Consider the following 10,430-nt stretch of genomic DNA (forward strand, 5'->3'; position numbering starts at 1 on the left):
CCCTAAAATTATCTTAAGTTACACCATCACGTAGGTCTCTCTTGGAACTTCCAAATGCTTCAAAGGTTGTTTTGTTTTGTTTTTTTTCTTTTCCTTTTCCTATTTTTAAAATTGAGTTGTATACAGCCTAGAATGCACAAAATGCACACGATCTTAAACGTCCGGGTCAATGGGTTCTTACACAGGCACACCCTGGCCCTCAGATCACGATGTAAGACCTTTCCATCACCTTGAGAGGGTCCCTCTGCCCCTCCCCAGTCAATACCAGTACCCGGGAACGGCTACTATTCTGGCATCCGTCGCCCTCCATTAGCGGTGTCTGCGCTCAAACATCACGGCAGAGATTCCTCTGTGTCTGGTTCTCAGCATTAGGTGTTTGAAATTCGTCTGTGTCTGTGTGTGTGTGTCAGTGGTTTCCTTTCGGTGCCGCGTAACATTTTGTGGTATGAATGACATACACTGTTAATTGATCGGTTTCTTCCATACTTGGGGTGTTTCCAGCTTTGTACTATCGTGAATCGATCCGACGTGAATATTCGCGTACCTGTCTTTCACAGATCTGGCCACTCCCTTCCCCCGGGAGTCTACCTAGGTGTGGGTGGCTCAGTCATGGAGCTGACTCTCGGAAGTGTTGAGAAAATGAATGAAGTGACTCTGCCCCTAACCACGTGAAGCAGACGGCCCTGAAGCAAACCCGTAAAGTAGATAAAGACGCATTTATTGATCTCAAAGTTTTCACTACCCCTTCCCCCTTCGACACCAAGACCCGTTTCAGATACCTAGTCCGCGTGAGTTGGCTCACTGTCATTCCATTAGCGTGGAAATTTGTAAGGGTACACAAACACCCGGAGAGAATTCCCATGTGTCACACTCAGTTTCTTTCTTTTTTTTTTTAATGTTTATTTATTTTTGAGACAGAGAGAGACAGAGCATGAACAGGGGAGGGTCAGAGAGAGAGGGAGACACAGAATCTGAAGCAGGCTCCAGGCTCTGAGCTGTCAGCACAGAGCCCGACGTGGGGCTCGAACTCACGGACCATGAGATCGTGACCTGAGCCGAAGTCGGACGCTCAACCGACTGAGCCACCCAGGCGCCCCTGTCACACTCAGTTTCAACAGCGGTTGGTGTATTCCCAATCCTGCCTTATCTTTTCCCTTAACCATGTTTTTTTCTGGAATGCTTTAAGGCGAATCTTGGACCTCACGTAAGTTTAGCCGTGAATTCTTCGGTATATATACTTCTGGCATGTAATACCTTTTGTATTTCACATCACTATGACACGTGAGAAAAGGAACATAGATTTCTGCATATCATCTGTGTTCAAACTTTCCCGACTCTCTCAAAACCATTGGTGTGTTTGAATCACGATCCAATGAGATTCTGCGCATGGCATTTTTGATACTTCTCTTCAGTCTCTCTCAATGTAGAACAGTTCCTTCTTTCCTTTTCTTTTTTACGATGTCATTTATTTGTAGAAGAAACCAGTTCATTTGATCTATAGAAATTCCTCTTCCAGGTTTTGCTGATTAAAATCCTCATGGGCCGTACATGAACCATACGCTCTATTTCCTGTAAACTGGATGTTCGAGCTGGACCACGATTGGAGCCTGGTTGAATTTTTAATTTCTTTCCTTTTGCAATCCTTTTTCAATCCTTTTGCACATCGTAGGCGGCCCCGTGTGCTCCCTGTCGCATCGGATCAGGAGGCACATGACCTCTTGTTTCCTACTTTGAAAGATGCTGAGATTTATCACGTGTCTCCCTTCCCTGTCCACTCTTTCCAAGGCTTTGCTGGCCTCCTGCTCTGCCTGAACACCGCACTGGCCGACCCACAGACCCTCAGTGTAACGACCACCCCGCACTTTATCCCCTCGCCTGGCGCTTCAGTCTGTGGCCTCCGCACTTCATCTCACGGCCCAATCAGAGAGACCGAGATCATGTGCAAAGCCAAAGGGCCTCTCCGATCACCACCGTCAGCCCCGTGGTGGTCTATGGTCCTAGAATCTCCACATCAGGAACCCCCTTGAAAGTCAGGCAGTTCCACTCTATCAAAACGTGGGTGAGGGGCGCCTGGGTGGCGCAGTCGGTTAAGCGTCTGACTTCAGCCAGGTCACGATCTCGAGGTCCGGGAGTTCGAGCCCCGCGTCGGGCTCTGGGCTGATGGCTCAGAGCCTGGAGCCTGTTTCCGATTCTGTGTCTCCCTCTCTCTCTGCCCCTCCCCCGTTCATCCTCTGTCTCTCTCTGTCCCAAAAATAAATAAATGTTGAAAAAAAAATTAAAAAAAATAAAAAAAATAAAAAAACGTGGGTGCTCTATGACATCTCCATAAGTGATTGCCTGAGACTGACTTCTCAGTTCACCGGCGTTCCCTCCCTCTCACAAGAGACCACAGTTGGAAGCCGAGTTGTTATAAAGGTGCTCTCCTTGTTGGTGCCCATACACGCTGTTTTAGAAATTTTTACTCAGTTAGTCGTGGGCCTGGTCTTTGACACAAACCCACAGGTGCGGCACCAGTGAAGGTAACTTTCGATTGGGCATATTCAAGCGTTCATGCTTCTACTCCCCTCCCCCCCCACCTTGTATAGTTTTATTTGTGGTTAAAACAAAAACTATATATGATAAGATGTACCCTCGTAACCATTTTTAAGTGTACGTTCAGTGCTGTTAACTCTATTCACATTGTTGTGTAGCAGATCTCCAGAACTTTTTCATCTTGCAAAACCAGAAACTCTGTACCCATTTGAATAACGATCTCCCTCTCCCCTCCCCCAGCCCGGGGCAACCACGTTCTACTTCCTGTTTCCGTGAATTGGACTACTCTACATCTCTCATATAAGTGGAGTCATATAGTATTTGCCTTTTTGCGATTGGCTTATTTCACTCGGCATAATGTCCTCAAGGTTCATACGTGTCGTAGCATGTGACAGATTTCCCTTATTTTTTAAGGCTGTAATATTCCACTGTGTGTGTGTGTGTGTGTGTGTGTGTGGTAACCGAATTTCTCTAATGATTAGTCATGTTAAGCATCTCTTCGTATGCTTGTTGGCCATCTGTGTATCTGCTTCGAGAAATGTCTATTCAAGTCCTTTGCCTGTTTTTGAACTGCGTTATTAGGGTTTTTGTTGTTGAGTGGTAGGAGCTTTTTGTTGTTGAATTGTAGTTCTTTGTACGTTCTGGATACTAATCCCCTTATCAGATACATAATTTCCCCCCATTCCGTAGATTGCCTTTTCACTCTGTTGATTGTTCCCTTCAACGAGTAGAAGTTTTACAGTTTGATGTGGTCCCATTTTGTCTATTTTTGCTTTCGTTGCCTGTTCTTTTGGTGTCAGAGCCAATAAATCATTACCAAAGCCAAGGTCAGGAAGATTTTCCCCTGTTTTTAATTCTAAGACTTTTGTAGTTTGAGGTTTTATGTTTACGTCTTTAATCCATTTTGAGTTAATTTTTTTTTTAATTTTTTTTAACATTTATTTATTTTTGAGACAGAGAGAGACACAGCATGAACGGGGGAGGGGCAGAGAGAGAGGGAGACACAGAATCGGAAGCAAGCTCCAGGCTCTGAGCCATCAGCCCAGAGCCCGACGCGGGGCTCGAACTCGCGGACCGCGAGATCGTGACCTGAGCTGAAATCGGACGCTTAACCGACTGAGCCACCCAGGCGCCCCTTGAGTTAATTTTTAAATACAGTGTAAGGCAAGGATCTAACTTCAATCTTTCACATGGTGAATATCCAGTTGTCCAAACACTGTGTCAGTTGAAGACGCTGTCTTTTCCCATCGTGTGGTCTTGGTGCTGTGTTGAACATCACTTGACCGTATGCACAAAGTTGATTTCGGGGTTCTCTGTTCTGTCCATCGGTCTGTGTGTCTGTCTTTATGCCAGTACCTGTTTTGGTTACTGCAGCATTTATGATTTCAATGCAGGAAGTGTGAGGCCTCCAACTTTGTTCTTGTTTTTCAAGATTTGGTGGGGGCGGGGGGAGGTGCAATTCAGGAGATTTGAGATTCCACATGAATTTTATGATTTTTTTTTTTGTATTTCTGAAAAAAAAAAAGCCATTGGGATTATAAAAGAAATTGTATTGAGTCTGTAGATAGCTTTGGGTAGTGTGGACATTTTAGCAATATTAAGTTTTCCAATGAACAAACACATAATGTCTTTCCATTTATTTGTGTCTTCTTTAGTTTCTCTTAGCAATGTTTTGTAGTTTTCAGTGTACAGGCATTTCACTCTGGTTAAGTTTATTCCTAAATATCTTATTTTTTAAATGCCATTGTAAATGGGATTGTTGTCTTAATTTCCTTCTTGGATTGTTCATTGTCAGTTCATTGTCAATAATCACAAATGATTTTCATGAGTAGATGTTGTATCCTAAAACTTTGCTGAGTTTGATTATTAGTTATAGTAGTTTTTGTGTGTGTGGGGGGATCTTTAGGATTTTCTACATATAAGATTATATCATCTGTGAACAAAGAGAATTTTATTTCTTCCTTTGCAATTTGGAAACCTTTTATTCCTTTTTCTTGCCTAATTACTCTGGCAAGCACTTCCAGTGGTAGGATTGGGCAAACCTGCCTTGTTCCTGATCTTCAGGTTTTTCATTGTTGAGTATGATGTTCACTGTGGGCTTTCCATAGTTTCATTTCTTAACTATAGGATTCTGATTCAAAATACTGATTTTGAAATATAAAACTTGGGCGGATACTAGCAGGCATTTGAAATGATAGCCCAGGATTGCCAACCGACGACAGATCTGTGTATGGGTTTTCTAGATGTGGGTTTACAGAGACATATGGGACCATACCTGTCTTATGAGCTATGTTAAGTTTCAAGTGATTGACAAAGCATCTCCAACCTATGTGACTGTAAGTCATTTGCTGCCGCAGATACGCCTTTAAAACCAACCCTGGCGGGGTGTCTGGCTGACTCGGTAGGTTAAGCATCTGACCTCGGCTCAGGTCACGATCTCATGGTTCATGGGTTTGAGCCCCGCATCAGTCTCTGTGCTGACAGCTCAGAGCCTGGAGCTTGCTTCAGATTCTATATCCCCCTCTCTCTCTCCTTCCCCACTCGTGCTCTGTCTCTTCCCAAAAATAAACATTAAAGATTTTTTTTAAGTAAATAAATAAATAAATAAAAGCATCCTTGACAGCTTACATTTGTAAGGTTAATGGGCCAGCTACGCTCATGGATAGGGGACACTCTTCTTGGGTCTGTTGAAGCAGAAGAACTTGGAGAAAGAATAATCATCGCCTTCCTCGTGGCCATGAGGGGGCTTTAGAGACCCCAGTCTCTGAGTTGAGAGGTCTTTTCCCTCTGGACTCGAATGAGAGGCAGTCGAAGGGAAAGAAACCAGGACAGAAAAAAAAAATAATAATAATAATAATAATAATGCCCTGATGAGTCTTGGGGGGGATGCGCTGTGTACAAAAATTAGACACTCGGCAAGGCCGGACCTGTGAACCGCGGCTACCAGAGATCAAGAGATAACACCTTAGGACCAAGTAGGATCGAATTGCATGTGTGAGCTGTGATGTGGTTTTTTTGACTGATAAGCTGACAAGGGCTAAAGGAAGGGAGAGAAGCTTCATTTGTTTGTTGACCATGTGCTTCCTGAGTGAGAATAAGCGTGAGTAAGGCATGTGCTGAGTAGACACTAGAGGATATTGAGGCAAGAAGACATGCCCACACCGTGACAGGAGGTAGACAGAGGGACCATAGCGAGGGGAGGGGAGATGGCTATGAACAGCGCACATCGCTAACAATTTAGGAATTCCTCTTCAGCATTTCGTTTCCCCTCAGTAATGATCCCTAAGCAAGCGGTCACCCTCCTTAGCTCATCAAATGTTACTGCTACAGGCCCTAAAGTGCTTTCTTACCACCCCACGTCCTTCTTACCAACCCTAGTTGTCCCTCGGGTCCACCAGCCTTATGGGAACCATGACTTGTGCATGGGTGTGAAGGAAAAAGCACCAGGCAGACTCCAGACACAGAGCCAGAGAGATAATTCATAAAGCCTTAAACACAGCTGCAGAATTAAAACAAAAATGTCAAGGGAACAGAGTGTTCCAGCTGATTTCACTTCCTGTTGATAAGTCTCTGAAGAGGAGGGGTGAGGTCTGGAGTCCTAGAATTGCGGCAGAGGGAGGGCTGGGGTGCGGGTGGACACTTTCTCAGGCATGGTCACTCAGGAGCTGGGTCCCCATCTGCAAGGCCCTTAGCTCTCACTTCCTGAGCTGACGATGGTCAGAGGAGGCTTTCAGCTACCGATGTGCTCAACCTGCAGAAAACAGGATGTTAGGTTGCAGATCTGATTAGGCCCACGAGATGCAAATTCCTTCCCCACCCCACCCCCACCCCTGCTCCCTACCACCGCCACCCACACCATTCCCCTTTCCGCAGCAGAGGCCGTTCATCTCCCTGCGGATTTCCATCAGGGACTGTCTGCCTCCTTTGTTCATCACCAGCCGGGCTGGGCAGGGTCACCTCTAGTGCCTAAGCCTTTTCACTCTAGATTTATGGTCAATTTTCATTATGAGCGCCTCACTTCGTCCATGGGTGACCGATGAGAATTATCCTCAAATAAGGAAAGAGAATGGCGAAGTAACTTTGTCCTTTAGGAAGCACACAGGTGGTAGGAAGGGTCCTGGGGGCCCCGGGCCTTGGCGTGGCCCCTCTGCCCTCAGTCACTACAGGTGAGTGGTCGTCCTGTCTCTGTCCCTGCTCACCCCATGTCTTTCTCTGCGTTGCTGCCTATAGTCCCCATCACGTGCGAAAACAAAACAGAAAAGACAAATCAGAAGCAACTGTGCTCGAGGTCAATGCACATGTCATCTGTTTTTCAGAAGCAGATACCGAGCGTAGAGCACTCCCAGAACAAAACTCTGGGAGCAGCCGGCCCTGCACAAGGAGGTCAGGATAGAGTAAACGTGATGCCCACTCAAAGGGCTAACGTGTGCCCGTTGCAGCAGAAACTGTAAACCTGAGAAGGAGCGCCCAGGCTGGCATCAGACAGACTCAGTTCCCTCTCCGCCCCTCCTCCAGGCTCCTGGTTCGCTCACATGGTTCTTCGACCCAGATCCCCACCACCCCCATCTCTACCAAGCACACCGAGCTCAGCTTCCTCTATCCTCTCGCCTCCGGGCCTTTTGTGTTTAGTTCAAATTATGATTCAAGCGTTCAAGGGTCTACTCAGACCTTTATCGCCTTCTCAGATAAATGACCCTCCTGTAAGATTGGGACCCTGTGTGGGCCTCCCAGGGCCAATGGTACTGGGCACACCAAGATGAAAACAATCTTAAAAAGTCTGAAATAGGGGCGCCTGGGTGGCTCAGTCGGTTGAGCCTCCGACTTCGGCTCAGGTCACGATCTCACGGTCTGTGGGTTCGAGCCCCGCGTCGGGCTCTGGGCGGACAGCTCAGAGCCTGGAGCCCGCTTCGGATTCTGTGTCTCCCTCTCTCTCTCTGACCCTCCCCCGTTCACGCTCTGTCTCTCTCTGTCTCAAAAATAAATAAACATCAAAAAAAAAATTTTTTTTTAAAGTCTGAAATACTATCACAGGTCAGGAAGCAGAAAAAGAAGAAAGTTGTGTGCAGGAAACACAGTAATGACATACTCCGAAACTGGACGTTCATAGAAAAGCCTTTGGCATGAAAAGTTGCAAGGTTATCCAACAGTAGATGAGGGCAAGTAAACTAGTTAATAAGTGGTAACAGTCAGAAGAGAAGGTCAAATCCTTGACGATTCCAGAAAAACCCCATAGTTTCTATGCAATGAAATTGATGCATTATATAAATGAGGGTAACAAAACTTGTTTCCAAAATGAAGAAACACTGCTCAAGCGAGTGAAATGTATTTATAATTGAGATATGAAACCCCTGCCTCCCTTCCCATTTTTTTTTTTTTTGCCTGTGCAAGGAAAAAAAATGCAGAATTGAATCTGAACATAGAATATTCAAGAAGTGCTGAATAGAGTACAAATCAGAAGAAATATGACAAAGACGATCCCACGTTTATCACATTCAATATTCACTGGCAACTATATTAAGCATTTCCCGTGTATTACCTCATCGACTCCTGACAGCTATGTGGTAAATTCTATTACCCGCATTTTACAGATGGAGAAAAAGAGGGGCAAAATGGTTAGGTGACATGATCAAGGTCACAGGAGGACCCAGGAAGCCTGGTTTCAATGTGGATCTTTATAAATCTCTGTGCTACCCTCTCTGTTGCTATGCTTTATGTTTTTTTTTAATTTTTTTTTTTAATGTTCATTTTCGAAGGAGACAGAGACAGAGTGTGAGTAGGGGAGGGGGAAAGAGAGAGGGAGACACAGAATCCGAAGCAGACTCCAGGCTCCGAGCCGTCAGCACAGAGCCTGGGGTGTTCTTTGGGGGAGAAGAGGCCGGAGAGGCAGGTGTGGCCTTGTCAGGAAGGGGTGTGAGTGACACATTTTGGCAAGACTGCTGTCCGTAGAGTGGAAGCTCTGTGGGGGGAGATGGTGAATCGGGACAACACGGGAGACGCACGGAGAGGAACCGGGACATCTCATCCGGATGAACCACGGCGGTGACGGTGACTGGTGGGGGTGGGGCAGGATGTTTCAGAGCCTGACTCGTAGCACCTGGTGGTGGACGTGAAGGAACAATCAAGAACGACTCCCAGGTTTCCGTCCCGAGCAAATGGATGAATAGTGAGACCACCACAAGAGGAAAAGAGAAACTAACAGGTGGCGCCATGGGTTTTTAGCAGAGTTTTGCAGACGTGCGCTGTGCTGGGGTTGCAAATGAGCACATGCGTGCAGACAACTTTCCACTTCATTCTTTGCCCGTTGTCCGTGGAAAAAAGCAAAGGGGGATGAGTGGTAGGCGGGACTTGGGTACTCATGTTTCTCATAAGCTCTTCTACTTCATTCGTGTAGAATCATCGCGGATATTTATTTTAAGGCCATGTGGATCTTTATTTTAAGGCCAAAGCCTCCAGCTTTGGACAAGTTCTGCCCAATCCCAGATACTGATTCACATTAGTAAACGCCTCTACAAGCAAACCTGCCTCAGCACTTACCGATACTAACAATATCCTACAAGAAATTGTGATACGCAGTTATTCTAGGAAAACGTACTTTTAATTCTGTACCTACCACCCACTTTTCTTTCTAGAAGAAATCAGTCCTTTTTCTTTTTAAGGACAAGGAAAGGGGCGCCTGGGTGGCTCAGTTGCTTACGCATCCGACTTCAGCTCAGGGCATGATCTTGAGGTCCGTGAGTTCGAGCCCCACGCCGGGATTCTTTGCTGACCGCCCGGAGCCTGGAGCCTGCTTCTGATTCTGTGTCTCCCTCTCTCTCTGCCTCCCCCCGTGCCACTCATGCTCTGTCTCTCTCTCTGACTCTCAAAAATGAATAAATGTAAAAAAAAAAAAAAAAGAATAAGGAAAAATAGATGATTATCTATACCTGCTCCCCCAAACTCAGATGGGAATTAAGACACTTCAAATTCTGACAGTGATTAATCTCATTTATTCAATCTAAATTTTTTTCATTTCCAATAGGTATTAGCCAGGTTTCCCACTTTTTTTGGGGGGGGGGGTGGCATCGTATTCTCCCATCTCTGTTTATCTCTGTATGTGTATGTTTCTCTCTCTGCCCTTCTGTCCCATCTCTTTCTCCACATCTCTGCTGAACATTTTTGGAGGAACTCCTTTCCCTGCGCTGGTATATATGTCTGATTTTGCTTTCTAAGTTTGTGTTTATCTGTATCACGTGGACGCTAAGTTTGTGTCTCTCTGACTCGCTTTCAGCTATAACAAAATATTGTGCTCCAATGGCTTGAGCCACAAACAAATATATTGCTTCACATAACAAGAAATCCAGGGGATAGTCCCTCTAGAACTGGTCAGTTCAGTGCCTTGACAGTCATGGGGGTTCCTTATTTGATGAATATTCACTGAGTGCCTATTTGTGCCGGGCCTTGGTTTAGGTACGTGGAATATACAAGGACCAAAAAAGAAACAAAAGACTCCGCCTTCCTGGAGCTTCTATTCTGGCTCTTCCCAGCTTTGCCTCATAGTAGCAAAATGGTGGATGCACTCCCAGGCATAACATTAGGTAGGAAAACACCCAATATTTATAGAGCTTCTCTTCCAATGTGTTTCTTTATCAGAAAGCATAGGGGCGCCTGGGTGGCGCAGTCGGTTAAGCGTCCGACTTCAGCCAGGTCACGATCTCGCGGTCCGTGAGTTCGAGCCCCGCGTCGGGCTCTGGGCTGATGGCTCAGAGCCTGGAGCCTGTTTCCGATTCTGTGTCTCCCTCTCTCTCTGCCCCTCCCCCCTTCATGCTCTGTCTCTCTCTGTCCCAAAAATAAATAGACGTTGGAAAAAAAAAAAAAAGAAAGCATAAAGATTTTCCCCTCTTATCTCATTGGCCAACATG

Source organism: Prionailurus bengalensis, chromosome E4 (assembly GCF_016509475.1).
Source record: "Prionailurus bengalensis isolate Pbe53 chromosome E4, Fcat_Pben_1.1_paternal_pri, whole genome shotgun sequence".
Lineage (NCBI taxonomy): Eukaryota > Metazoa > Chordata > Mammalia > Carnivora > Felidae > Prionailurus > Prionailurus bengalensis.